The 12,656-nt window shown below is 38.3% G+C and overlaps 1 protein-coding gene across 1 annotated transcript in view; it reads left to right on the forward strand.

Annotated features, from left to right (window-relative positions):
• The window catches only part of LOC126462116 (kinase suppressor of Ras 2), a 168,910-nt gene that overhangs the window by 77,939 nt on the left and 78,315 nt on the right, over window positions 1–12,656 (forward strand). The gene's annotated exons all lie outside the window — the stretch shown is intronic.

Below are 12,656 nucleotides of genomic sequence, written 5' to 3' on the forward strand. Positions count from 1 at the left end.
GCCGTTCCTGAAGGTGAATTTCTGAACCGAGTATGATGTATGTAGTTCAATTGTTTTTTAGCTGGTACAGTTGTGGAATAACTAAATTTAGCTAAAACAAAACTACTAAAGGGCAGGGTGGTTTTTCTTTTTTTTTTGCTAGGATTTCAATAGATGTGCACTGACATAGAAATGGAGCCTGATTGGTACGGATAAGGAATGGGCATATGAAGAGAGTTTCAAAATGAAAGAGCAAAGCAAACCAAATTTTGGTTTTCTAAATATTTGTGTTGTGTTACATAAGGGCTCATTAATGCAGGATTGGAGGATGTCCGCAAATCTAGATGGTGTGCATGTGAGTTAACTTGATGGTTGAGAAGAACAGAGTTGGTCAGATGCGCTGTGCTATCTGCTCAGTTTGAAGACACGAGTAAGAGAGAGAGAGAGACAGGCTGTTATCTGCTCTGTCGCTGAAGTCCAAGAGAGTGTCCAGATTTGACTCCAAATTCCTTGAATGGCCAGCAACCACCCGTGACTTGTTTCTCATGCAACCCATTGGTTAACCTACAGATACATTTAGCTATTTTTGTCAGGAAAGTACTGGAAACTAAGCATCTCCTGACACTACACTTCTTCACATACGTGGGCTTTGAGGAAACTCGCACTTAATTCTTAGTTAAACAGCATACAAAGAAAATTCTGATTAAAATTTTGTACCAAATTACTAAAATTTCTGTAGCCATCCTGTATAATCCTTTCCCCTTCCTTGAAGTACAAGGTACACGCTCAGTGGGGATTGACCCTTGTTGGGCCTTAGAGACTTGAGAGGGGTATGTTGTTGTTGTATTTCTTTATTGTTGTCAGGATGGGACTTTAATTATATTTATGTATATGAAACAACCAAACTGTAAGAAAATACTAAACATTCACATTAATCTTCTTTAAGTGAGGCACTTCAAAATGAAACTTTTTTTCTTCACTTTTTTTTTGTATAGATTTACTGGCAGACTTAATAATGATGTAGAATTTAGATTACTAACTAGTGGGTTTCCACCACGAAAACAGACTAGTTGTAAATGACCTCAGAGACATTGATAAAATAAACGTCTATGCATACTAATAATTCCTTAATTTTAAAAAAATCTACACATTATTCCTACTAACAAAATTCCTGTCTGTTAGATATTATGGTTTTCATTCAGAGAAAATGTGCAACTTCCTATAAACACTACTATCCACACTGCACCAATCATCCTCAAGGTAAGTCACTTCATAGCGGATTTCTCAGAGATCTAAAATAAGAAGAGTTATGCAGAATTGTGGAAATGGAAGAAACTGTTGTTTGTATCAATAGAATTTCAAGGAGTTAGTCTGTAGCAAAACCAGTCCATATTTACGTAGGTAAGTGCTTTGCACACAACTGATATGTTAAGATATTAATATTAATTAAAATAATACTTGTGTGTGTAACACTGAAACTGTTGTATATAAACCTTCAAACTTACAGATTTTCTATAACCACATTAATAGTAAAAGTGTCAAAAAGAAGTAAACACAATGAGCCTTTGTCATATCCCCTTACTATGAAATCTTAACTAGTTCATGAATAAATGAAGTTTATGCCTGAGGCTACATTTCAAGGGGTTATTGATTGACAATGTCTATTGACCTTGCTGTCTACTGGCTGCACCTTCTAAAGTTCATCAAGATCTACTTGCATCTAACCCATTAACAGAATTTCCTTGGCAGCATAACATTCACATCATTATGAATTGCTGATTTTTTTTCTTCGTGGCAAAGTGATATTTCCAGCAGAGAGTATGGGTGTAGGACAGATTTCCACCCGTACTCTCTGCTGAATTGCTGATTAATTACAGAAATGTTCCTTACTAATTAATAGAGGCACATGTTTGTGTTGTAAATTTTTATCAGGTTTGGTCACTTTTAAAAATCTGTTTTGGTACGTTTTCACTGTTCTTATATCTTTTATCAATAATTTTGGTAAATTTTATTTTCAGCAATAAAAGCCAAAGCAAAAATTGAATGCAAATTTGCAATGAATCATATTTTATTTTTACGTAAATTCAAAAAGCGTGAAAATTATGCATCTGGTGAAAACGACATACATCAAAGCATGAGTGTTTGTAAACATTTATCTTACCACTTTAATAAGTAGGGCCTAGCCTATGTACAGAATCTGCAAATCAATCTGAGAAAGACAGGGAAACCATGACCTCCATTTACTGGGAGTCAGAGCTATTCTGCTGCCAGACATTATATTACAGGATGTTGAAAATGCCTAGCAACTTTACTGACTGGAATCCACAAAGCATGCACTGCAGCTTCCACAAAATGCCCATACTCTTATTTCAGAGAAAGTAGGATAGTTCTCTGCAAGAACTAGCAATTAAATCCCTAAACACTTTGTATGGTTCAAGATGTTCCTTTAAAAACTCTCGTAGAATAGGAATTTACTCAATTAGTTTAGAGATTTCAACAATGAGTCACCTTTCAGTATGTTTCTTGGATCAAACAATTTACTGACAGAAGAAATGACAGTTCTTCACGTGTCACCCTGTATGAAGTGGTTCAGTTTTATCAGGCTTCTCTACCTCCAGTTTAGAACAGAGATGGTAAATGTACTTGGATTTGATTCGGCAGTGTATTAAGCTTATCGTAGGCTGTCTTGGGAGGGGAGGGGGCTGGGTGAGGGAAGGGATGCATCCTGTAGTAATTTAAATCTCTTTCAAAACTCACTGAACTTCAATCGTAGAATACAAATTCTCTCTAATGGCAGCAGCAAACTGTAATATTTTGAGAAATGCTCAATAAGAAAAATAGCAAGGCACTGATTTTTTTACTACAGTAGAGGTCAACTTTTTAAAATAGTTCACAGACACACTCTTATCTTAAACAGTTTCAACAGATTCTACTGTATCATACAGACATTCTCCAAGGTACTTGATGCTTTTAAACTGAAGTTCCTCCTAGTGATGACAGGACTCGTGAAAAGTGTAGCTTTTGTGGGTTCACCTTCATATTTCAGATTTAAGAATTGAATGTATGCGTGCTATTTATTTCGGATATTAAAGATGCTCAACACAATGGTTCAAATCATTGAGTCCCGTGGTTCACACACTGCCTGCCAAATTTAATTTATGGACCCAGCACTGCATGTGTTCTAACGGTGCTGGATCCAAAACCCAAATTGCATTTATACACTTGCCACTGTAACAGGCTGAATCCGAAGTTACAGAAACTACATTTTGGTACTGAATTTTAGGTTTCTGAAATATGCACATAACTGCTTGTGAACATGCTGTAGCATTTGAATTTGCAATAACTTTCACTCCCCTGACAAAAAAATTCTGAACTAAGTACTTTTATCAGAACCATGAACACTCTCTGCCCATTTCTGTCCATCGTTTCATCACAAAGAATTGAAAGTCTCTCATCTTTCGTAGCTTCTTTTAATCTTTCCTCCTCATATTTGATGATTTGAGGTACAGAACCTTCCATAATCTTCCAGCTAAGGGCAAGTCTCCAACACCTTAAAATGACAATAGACTTGATATTAGAGTACTATTTAACACAATTTAAGGAATTATTGTTCTTGTCTTTGAAATGAGTGGGGCTCCAGCATGCATTATCTAATCCTAAATATTGTTGAATGAGAGAGCGTGGCATAAACACATGATTGCTATCCTTGGGGTACTGAAGTTGATTTGAAAATGCTGCTGCAGATTTTCAGTTGTCTTTTGTGCCTGTGATTTCATTTGTGTTCAATGGTTTCAGCTCATTAATCTTCATATTTCGGCATGCATAATATAAGAATAGTAATTAATGTACTGAGTACAGAAAACATATTCAGTTTGATTCGAATTCATATGTAAATATAGTAAGTGATAGTACAAAAGAATATAAGTATCAAAAAAATATGGGTATCAAAAAATATGCATATTGGTTCGGTTGTGGGGCTAGTGATTGTCAACATAGTGACGACACAGCAATTACACGTGCACGAGTTGGCTGCAATGACGCACAAATAGAGGAAGCCAACTTTATACATCATCCAAAACTTCATGTTATAAACATTATAAAATCTTGATGCATGACAATTGGGTTAGGTTGAGTAGGTCACTCTATTTGTACTTTTTAAAATTCTTGCCTTGTGATAGTTGGCAACACAGGAAAGTCCAAATTTTGCTGATTCTCCAGGTCTCAGTTTGTCTTGTTATTGCTAGAAAAGTAAGAATAGTTTTTGGGGTGGGTTCTGTACAAGCATAAAGGAATTACCTTTACACCCAGCTGCATTTTGGTACATAAAACCATGTGTGTCTGTTTTTAATAACACTAGTAAAATCCCTGCTCCAAAGCCCCGCAGTCGAACTGGTGCTCATATTTGTTCCCCTCGAAAAATATATAATATTACGCTAACGTGGTACGTATTTGTTCAATACTCTCTTAGTTTCGGATGATCAATTTTTTCCATTGGTATATTAGCCTCAATGAAAGATAGTTGTTGACAAAATGAATTCTTTATCAGTTTTAATTGTTGATAAAACGAATTCTTTTTTATCAGTTTTCAACTGTTTTGCCGCTACACTGATGTTTGAGAGTAACGTATCTTTTGACACCTCTCATCGTTAGTGCCTTCTAATTCTTCTTATGGGAAGAACTCTTATTAATAATTTTACACATGTGGCCTTTACTCAATACAATACAAGATGTTGAAGTGGTGTAGAATTGAATTTCCGCTGTTAACTTCAAATTATATGGCTCTACAAAATTTAGTCAGTTATTTCGTGATTTTGCTTAAAGATAAATAGTTTAGCATTTTGAGAAAAATTTGTAAAATTTAATAAAAAAATTCATTATTTCACACTTTTTGAAAAACACAGGTGCCTCTACTAATTAAGATGTGATGGAGCATATTAATATTGGTTACAAATGGAGGAAGATAAAATGTCATCTAGCACAATTAACTGTTCAAAAATGAATGCCCTGCATTACTTCAGAAGCCCTCTACACACACACACACACACACACACACACACACACACACACACTTGGAAATTTGAGAGGTACCTTCCAAAAGCTTTAAACAATTGTTGAAAATGAGAGTCCAATGTTACGTTAAGCATTTACAGAACAATAACGTGTTGTTTAAAGTCAGTAGTCACATATGGAATGAATTACTTAAAACTACAAAAGTTGGGGTTTCAAAGACGAAATGATGTGCCATTAAAAGTACAGTGAGCACTAGCTATATCAATAATTGAAGCACAACATACAAAACCCTTAATATTACAGTTATCCATTTATTCATTATGAATTTATTTACTGCTTGAACTGTATTCACTTGTATAAAAATCAATTTTTTTCGTTTTTAGCATCATAAATACAGGTGACCCACCATTAACAGTTGGTTATCATGCATGATTACATAAATATTTCTCAAATTGTACTTTTTTTTTTTTTACCCATACTTGCACTGGTTACTATTATATAAATCACCATAGATTTACCAAAACAAGGTTTGAGATGAGAGACAATGAGGCGGTGGTGCGCTCAGAGCTCTGAGCTGGCACAACTAGCCTGCTGTGTGTGGGGCACTGAAAAGGGGTGGTGGTGGTGGCGGCGGCGGCGGCGGCGGCGGCGGCGGCGTGCTCTTCTGCAATGTTTTGATTCTGTATACAACAGCTATGTGCAGGACCATACATTATACAATTACTGTGCGATTTGCTCCTTGTGGCTCAGCATTCGCAAGTGACTGGTGTTGCAAAATGGATCAAAACTTTGCATTCAGTACAATTGCACTTGTTTCTTAACCATGTACTGAATACTAAGATGTAGAGAGAGAGAGAGAAGAAAGTAACCATTAAAAAGAAGGTGAAATGGAAAAAAATTGATGTTTTCTTCTCACAATAAATGCTTTCATTCTGCATGCTGGTGGAGTCCCAACTGCCTAGCATTTTCAGTGACTGCAGCTGTTAGTCATAATTTTATGGCTGTGTGTGTCTTGAGACCCAGTCACTTACATCCACTAGTAATATGATAGATAATGTCAGCATTGTAGAACCATATTATGCAGCTTTCCTTTCAGCTGCTGGGATTGCATCTGTCCTGGCCTTGGAACACAAACTTGTTCGAATCAAGGTTCAGTAATTAGGGCTGTTTCCTGGTGCACTCATATTTTTGTGTTTGTATGCTAGACACGGTTGATGAGTGAGAAGTGGTTACAAGGTCCTGAAGACTCTTGTCTGTTTATGGTTTAGCAGGAGTGTGTGTGTGTGTGTGTGGGGGGGGGGGGGGGGGGGGGGGGGGAGATTTCTAAAGGACCAAACTGCTTAGGTCATTGGTCCCTAGACTTGCGCACTACTTAAATCAACTTATTCTAAGAAACACGTACACACACACACACACACACACACACACACACACACACACACACACACGTGTCCAATGGAGGACTCCAACTTCCGATGGGAGGGGCTGTGCAGACCGTGACATGGTGCCTCAAACTGTGAGGCTAGCAGAAGAGTAATAGGAGGTAGAATAGATTGTAGCATGAAAACTAAACTGAAAGAATGCTATGACTGGCTCAGACTCTGTGGTCGCTAATCCACAACTCGTAAGCCAGGAGTTCCTGGAGGAGCAGTTAAACCTCTATGAAACTATAACCATTTTGTTAGAGAAACAATGTGGCTGTTGCAGTAAAGTCTCGGAAGTACAAAATAAATGTCACATCTGTCAAATTACAACTCTTTAACGGGTCAGTAATGAAACTTTTCATAAAGGCAGTGTCACAGAATAATCACTGTAATCTTGAAGTACACATAGAAAGATCTCCCTACCCAAGAAGTGAAATAAATTAATTTACCATCTGTCTTAACCTTACTGCATTTATATTCCTGTCCACACATTTACCATCTCTAAAAATTGTAATTAAGATCAGTTGCAGAAAATTCCCTTGAATATTTTCATTGAAAATGATGATAATAACTTGGAAATTAACTTACCACATTTGACTATTGGCTCAAGTAATGCACAAGAACAACAATGCACACTACATGACACTAGATTGTATGACGACTCCCTAGCAGGAGACTCACTATTAGCTCTCACAGGTCTCTAAATGATTCACTACCGATCACCTCTGCAGCTCCTTCTGCTTACGGCCTTGTAGTAGGCATTTTGTGTCCTCAAAATGAATAGACAAAAGGTTCTAATGGACTTAACAGACACACACATGGAAGACAGCAGCAGCAGTGCATGTGGGGCTGCTGGCACAGGACACTCGCATGGAGGCAACATTGACCTGGTGATGGCTGGCTGCTTTGCAGTGTTAGACACAAGAATTGAAATCAGGACCCTTGTGCAGGACAGGTGCAGCAGGATTCGATGATGAGTGGACAGTGCCACTCAGATGGTGACTAGACTACCTGGCAAGGACAGCACAATGCTGGGCAGCAGGTGGGCCACACAACTGAGTGGCTTGCAGGCAGTGTGGCAGCTTCAGTAGATGGCACTGCCCAGTGACTGTGTGCTTCAGTAGCTTTACACAGCATGCCTCTGGATTTGGCCTGTCGTAGCATGTGCCGACTTGCACGCTGCATGCACATGAATAGTGTGCTGCAACACTCTGTGACCTGCCAGACTACCACCGCGGCTCCTGGGCAGGGCTGACTGCTCAACTACAAGAGTATTATGGGCCAAATATCACAAAACTGTCACAGAGAAAAGTGCAAATGCGACGCACTCCAGGCTACACAGTCATCACGCTGCATCACCCACAGTGCAGTAACAGTGGCAGCATGGCACTCGAACTACTCAATGACCTCAAGGCATTAAATGTGAAAAAAATTTTTAGTTGCTTCCCTTCAGACTGAAAAGTCGAGTTTTATAGAAGTCTGGCCTTCAATAATTTAAGATTACAACTGGCTGAAGGGGATATTTCTGTGTCTTCAAGCTCTGATGCTATCACAGCAAATTTCGCTCTACAGTGCATCCCATAACGAAACCAACCGTGTGTGCTGTGGGGCCACTGTGCTGCATTTTGCCCATGGAGTTGTCATGAGGCCAGAAACTTGAAGCCAATGTCCGCCATGTTAGTTGCCCTGAACACAAGCTTCTGGTGGAAGTATTTTGAACAAAAGTGCCAGCTTGTGTAACTTAGGTGTCTAATAATCATTCTGCTTATCGTCTAAAGTGCAAAGGAATCACATTTTATTGGTAAATGAAGTTTGGTGTTTCTGTTCACTTCTATTGGAGTGGTTTTATTTCTGTCATTTGACTTCAGATTTACCATCAGTCAACTCAAAAAGCTCTCTGGGTGAAAGCTGTAAGAAGGAATGGTTATAAACGGGCGAAATATAGCAAAATATGTTCTCAGCCTTTTGGAGAAGAGTACAGAGATCGAACATTAGTTTTGTGAGCCTGTATAAAGCAATATGCATGGTTATGAATAAGGAATAAGCATTTAATATCAGAAAAAATCTAAAAAGGCTTTCCTCGCACTGTTATTCATGATTGGATTGTAATATTTTCTATTTAAAATGACTGTTGCACCCACATGACAAATTATGAATGTGAATAGTAGTCTGGTAATGTTTTAGGGCATTTAATGTGGCAGCAGCAGCTTCAAAGCAACATACAGCCTAAGTCTGTAGTGTCATCTCCTCTTATCAAAATACAAGGTTGCCCATGTGGTGTCACCGCCAGACACCACACTTCCTAGGTGGTAGCCTTTAAATCGGCCGCGGTCCGTTAGTATACGTCGAACCCGCGTGTCGCCACTGTCAGTGATTGCAGACCGAGCGCCACCACACGGCAGGTCTAGAGAGACTTCCTAGCACTCGCCCCAGTTGTACAGCCGACTTTGCAAGGAAAGGTTCACTGACAAATACGCTCTCATTTGCCAAGACGATAGTTAGCATAGCCTTCAGCTACGTCGTTTGCTACGACCTAGCAAGGCGCCATAGCATTTGATATTTATCTTATGAAGCATATACAGTCAAGAGTGATGTACACCAATTATGGATTAAAGTTAAGTATTACATCCACTACGTACTTTATTTGCTACTATTAATTCCCTTAACTGTTCCAGACCTCACGCCAGCCTGCGTGAACTTAAGCATGTGCCTTTCTGCTTCACCTCAAAGTGACTTGGCTGTCTTGCCAAGTCACAACAGCCCATTTACTTAAAAAGATGAAAGCTGAAACAGAGACTTGTTCCCAATATTTTAAAGAAAAAAATTGTGGAAAGTTGTAATCAACTGGTTGTTGTTAATGAAGACAATTCCACAAATACCACATTGTGGATGAGTTGCGTATGCATCCCTAGTGTGGCCAAATGTGCCTGGAAGATAGCCAAGAAAGTTCAACTATTTGAATGGCATTATTTCACTAGGCTGCGTTTTCAATTATTTTATTTGCTCTACTTGTTTTGTCATTCTCAAGTGCATCCATTAAAAAAAACCAAAAAAAACAAAACACACACACCTACACACACCCGCGCACACATGGAAACCTGAAGAAATGAGGAAAGTAATATAGACATTCTGGACAGTCTTAGCATTAAAGGAATTTGTCTTTAAAATGGGAATTGCTTTGCAGGTCAGTCAGTTAAACAATTAAAATGAGAGTTTCTGTGTAATGTTACCACCTAGCAAATGCATACATAGGAAGAAAATGAGATTTTATTATGTTAAGTGTAATAAAAATACTCTGCTATGATGATTTTCTCCAGATAATTATGCATCGTAAAACTTATTTGAATGCTTATGTTCTTGAACATCTGTGTTACTTCATCTAATATTGTCCCTATATATGGTATCACTGCATATCTAGACTGCTCATTTAAATGTTCTTTATTTGTTGTGATTTAATGTGGAACTGTGAGGTTTTGTTTGTGTTTCCATATGTATAATTTCCTATATATAGAGGGTCTATACAAGGGCGATGTACTTGAGGACAATATTATGGAAATGGAAGAGGATGTAGATGAAGATGAAATGGGAGATACGATACTGCGTGAAGAGTTTGACAGAGCACTGAAAGACCTGAGTCGAAACAAGGCCCCCGGAGTAGACAATATTCCATTGGAACTAATGACGGCCGTGGGAGAGCCAGTCCTGACAAAACTCTACCATCTGGTGAGCGAGATGTATGAAACAGGCGAAATACCCTCAGACTTCAGGAAGAATATAATAATTCCAATCCCAAAGAAAGCAGGTGTTGACAGATGTGAGAATTACCGAACTATCAGCTTAATAAGTCACAGCTGCAAAATATTAACACGAATTCTTTACAGACGAATGGAAAAACTAGTAGAAGCCAACCTCGGGGAAGATCAGTTTGGATTCCGTAGAAACACTGGAACACGTGAGGCAATACTGACCTTACGACTTATCTTAGAAGAAAGATTAAGGAAAGGCAAACCTACGTTTCTAGCATTTGTAGACTTAGAGAAAGCTTTTGACAATGTTGACTGGAATACTCTCTTTCAAATTCTAAAGGTGGCAGGGGTAAAATACAGGGAGCGAAAGGCTATTTACAATTTGTACAGAAACCAGATGGCAGTTATAAGAGTCGAGGGACATGAAAGGGAAGCAGTGGTTGGGAAGGGAGTAAGACAGGGTTGTAGCCTCTCCCCAATGTTGTTCAATCTGTATATTGAGCAAGCAGTAAAGGAAACAAAAGAAAAATTCGGAGTAGGTATTAAAATTCATGGAGAAGAAATAAAAACTTTGAGGTTCGCCGATGACATTGTAATTCTGTCAGAGACAGCAAAGGACTTGGAAGAGCAGTTGAATGGAATGGACAGTGTCTTGAAAGGAGGATATAAGATGAACATCAACAAAAGCAAAACAAGGATAATGGAATGTAGTCTAATTAAGTCGGGTGATGCTGAGGGAATTAGATTAGGAAATGAGGCACTTAAAGTAGTAAAGGAGTTTTGCTATTTGGGGAGCAAAATAACTGATGATGGTCGAAGTAGAGAGGATATAAAATGTAGGCTGGCAATGGCAAGGAAAGCGTTTCTGAAGAAGAGAAATTTGTTAACATCCAGTATTGATTTAAGTGTCAGGAAGTCATTTCTGAAAGTATTCGTATGGAGTGTAGCCATGTATGGAAGTGAAACATGGACGATAAATAGTTTGGACAAGAAGAGAATAGAAGCTTTCGAAATGTGGTGCTACAGAAGAATGCTGAAGATTAGATGGGTAGATCACATAACTAATGAGGAAGTATTGAATAGGATTGGGGAGAAGAGAAGTTTGTGGCACAACTTGACCAGAAGAAGGGATCGGTTGGTAGGACATGTTCTGAGGCATCAGGGGATCACCAATTTAGTATTGGAGGGCAGCGTGGAGGGTAAAAATCGTAGAGGGAGACCAAGAGATGAATACACTAAGCAGATTCAGAAGGATGTAGGTTGCAGTAGGTACTGGGAGATGAAAAAGCTTGCACAGGATAGAGTAGCATGGAGAGCTGCATCAAACCAGTCTCAGGACTGAAGACCACAACAACAACAACAATTTCCTAACCACTTTAAGTATTGTCCAACTGTTTCAAGAAGGAAGTGAGAACTGTCACACAGGGGAATCTATGGTGCTGAACCATTACATTTCTGTTCAAACAATGTTGGAAAAAAAGGTGTGCGATGTTCACTGGCTAATCATAAACATAATTCACAAACTTTCAGATGTATCAAAGGTTTCAGCCTAGTTGGCTATGAAATTGTTCATAGTGGAACAAAAATAGTGCCAAAAGGAAGAAGCAGGCAAAAAGTTCAAACTTTGCCAACTAGATCTTGATGAAGTGTTGCAACATGTAACCACTGTGGTTGAATTTTTAGCCTGGAATTATGTCAGGATGTCATGCAAATGCTTTGTGGAATACATCCAAGGGAGTTTGCTTGGCATATGACTAAGCATCAGCATAGTCTTCACAACAGACAACTATTTTGTGATATCAGATTGTGTCTCATCCTTTGTATATTCATCCAACTTGCCATAAACTGGAACAGTTCTTCAATAGCCAAGGTGGGGAGTTCTTCCATCTAGTCATCCATCAGTAGAGGTAATCTCTCTTTGTAGCATAATAGTGGATAATGATCAAATCTGAAACCCAGACTCTTGGCTACAAGAATATTCTTTCATGCTAATAACAATCCTGTTGTGATCACCTCTTCACTAATTGAAAGCAGTTGATTTACGTCAATATGTTCGAAATAGGGTGATGAACATTTATAATTTCATAAAGAAAAAGAAGGAAAAAACAAGTGAAACTTCTTCTATAAAAAATTACAAGATGATGAACTTTTCTCTCACTGTGTACTAATATACACAGTACAAATGTTATGAACTATTTAATTCTCAAACATATAGTTATTCTCTATGGTACGAATCAACACATCAGGAGGAAGAACCCAGAGGATAAAACAAATTTGTCAGGAATGCTACTTTTACGAGACCTGGAAATATATAATGCATGCAAACTACTGTTTGTTCTCACCGCATTAAAAATGGAAGATCTGGTTCCAGACCTCCCATTATTCTCCTCGATCAAGTGGTACCTAGATGGTACAGAACAAAGGAGGAGGATAGTATTTTGTCATCAACTATATATTTAGAAACTTTGTTTTGTGATTTCCATCTAACATAATACAG

The sequence above is a fragment of the Schistocerca serialis genome, chromosome 1 (genome assembly GCF_023864345.2).
Source record: "Schistocerca serialis cubense isolate TAMUIC-IGC-003099 chromosome 1, iqSchSeri2.2, whole genome shotgun sequence".
In the NCBI taxonomy this organism is placed as follows: domain Eukaryota; kingdom Metazoa; phylum Arthropoda; class Insecta; order Orthoptera; family Acrididae; genus Schistocerca; species Schistocerca serialis.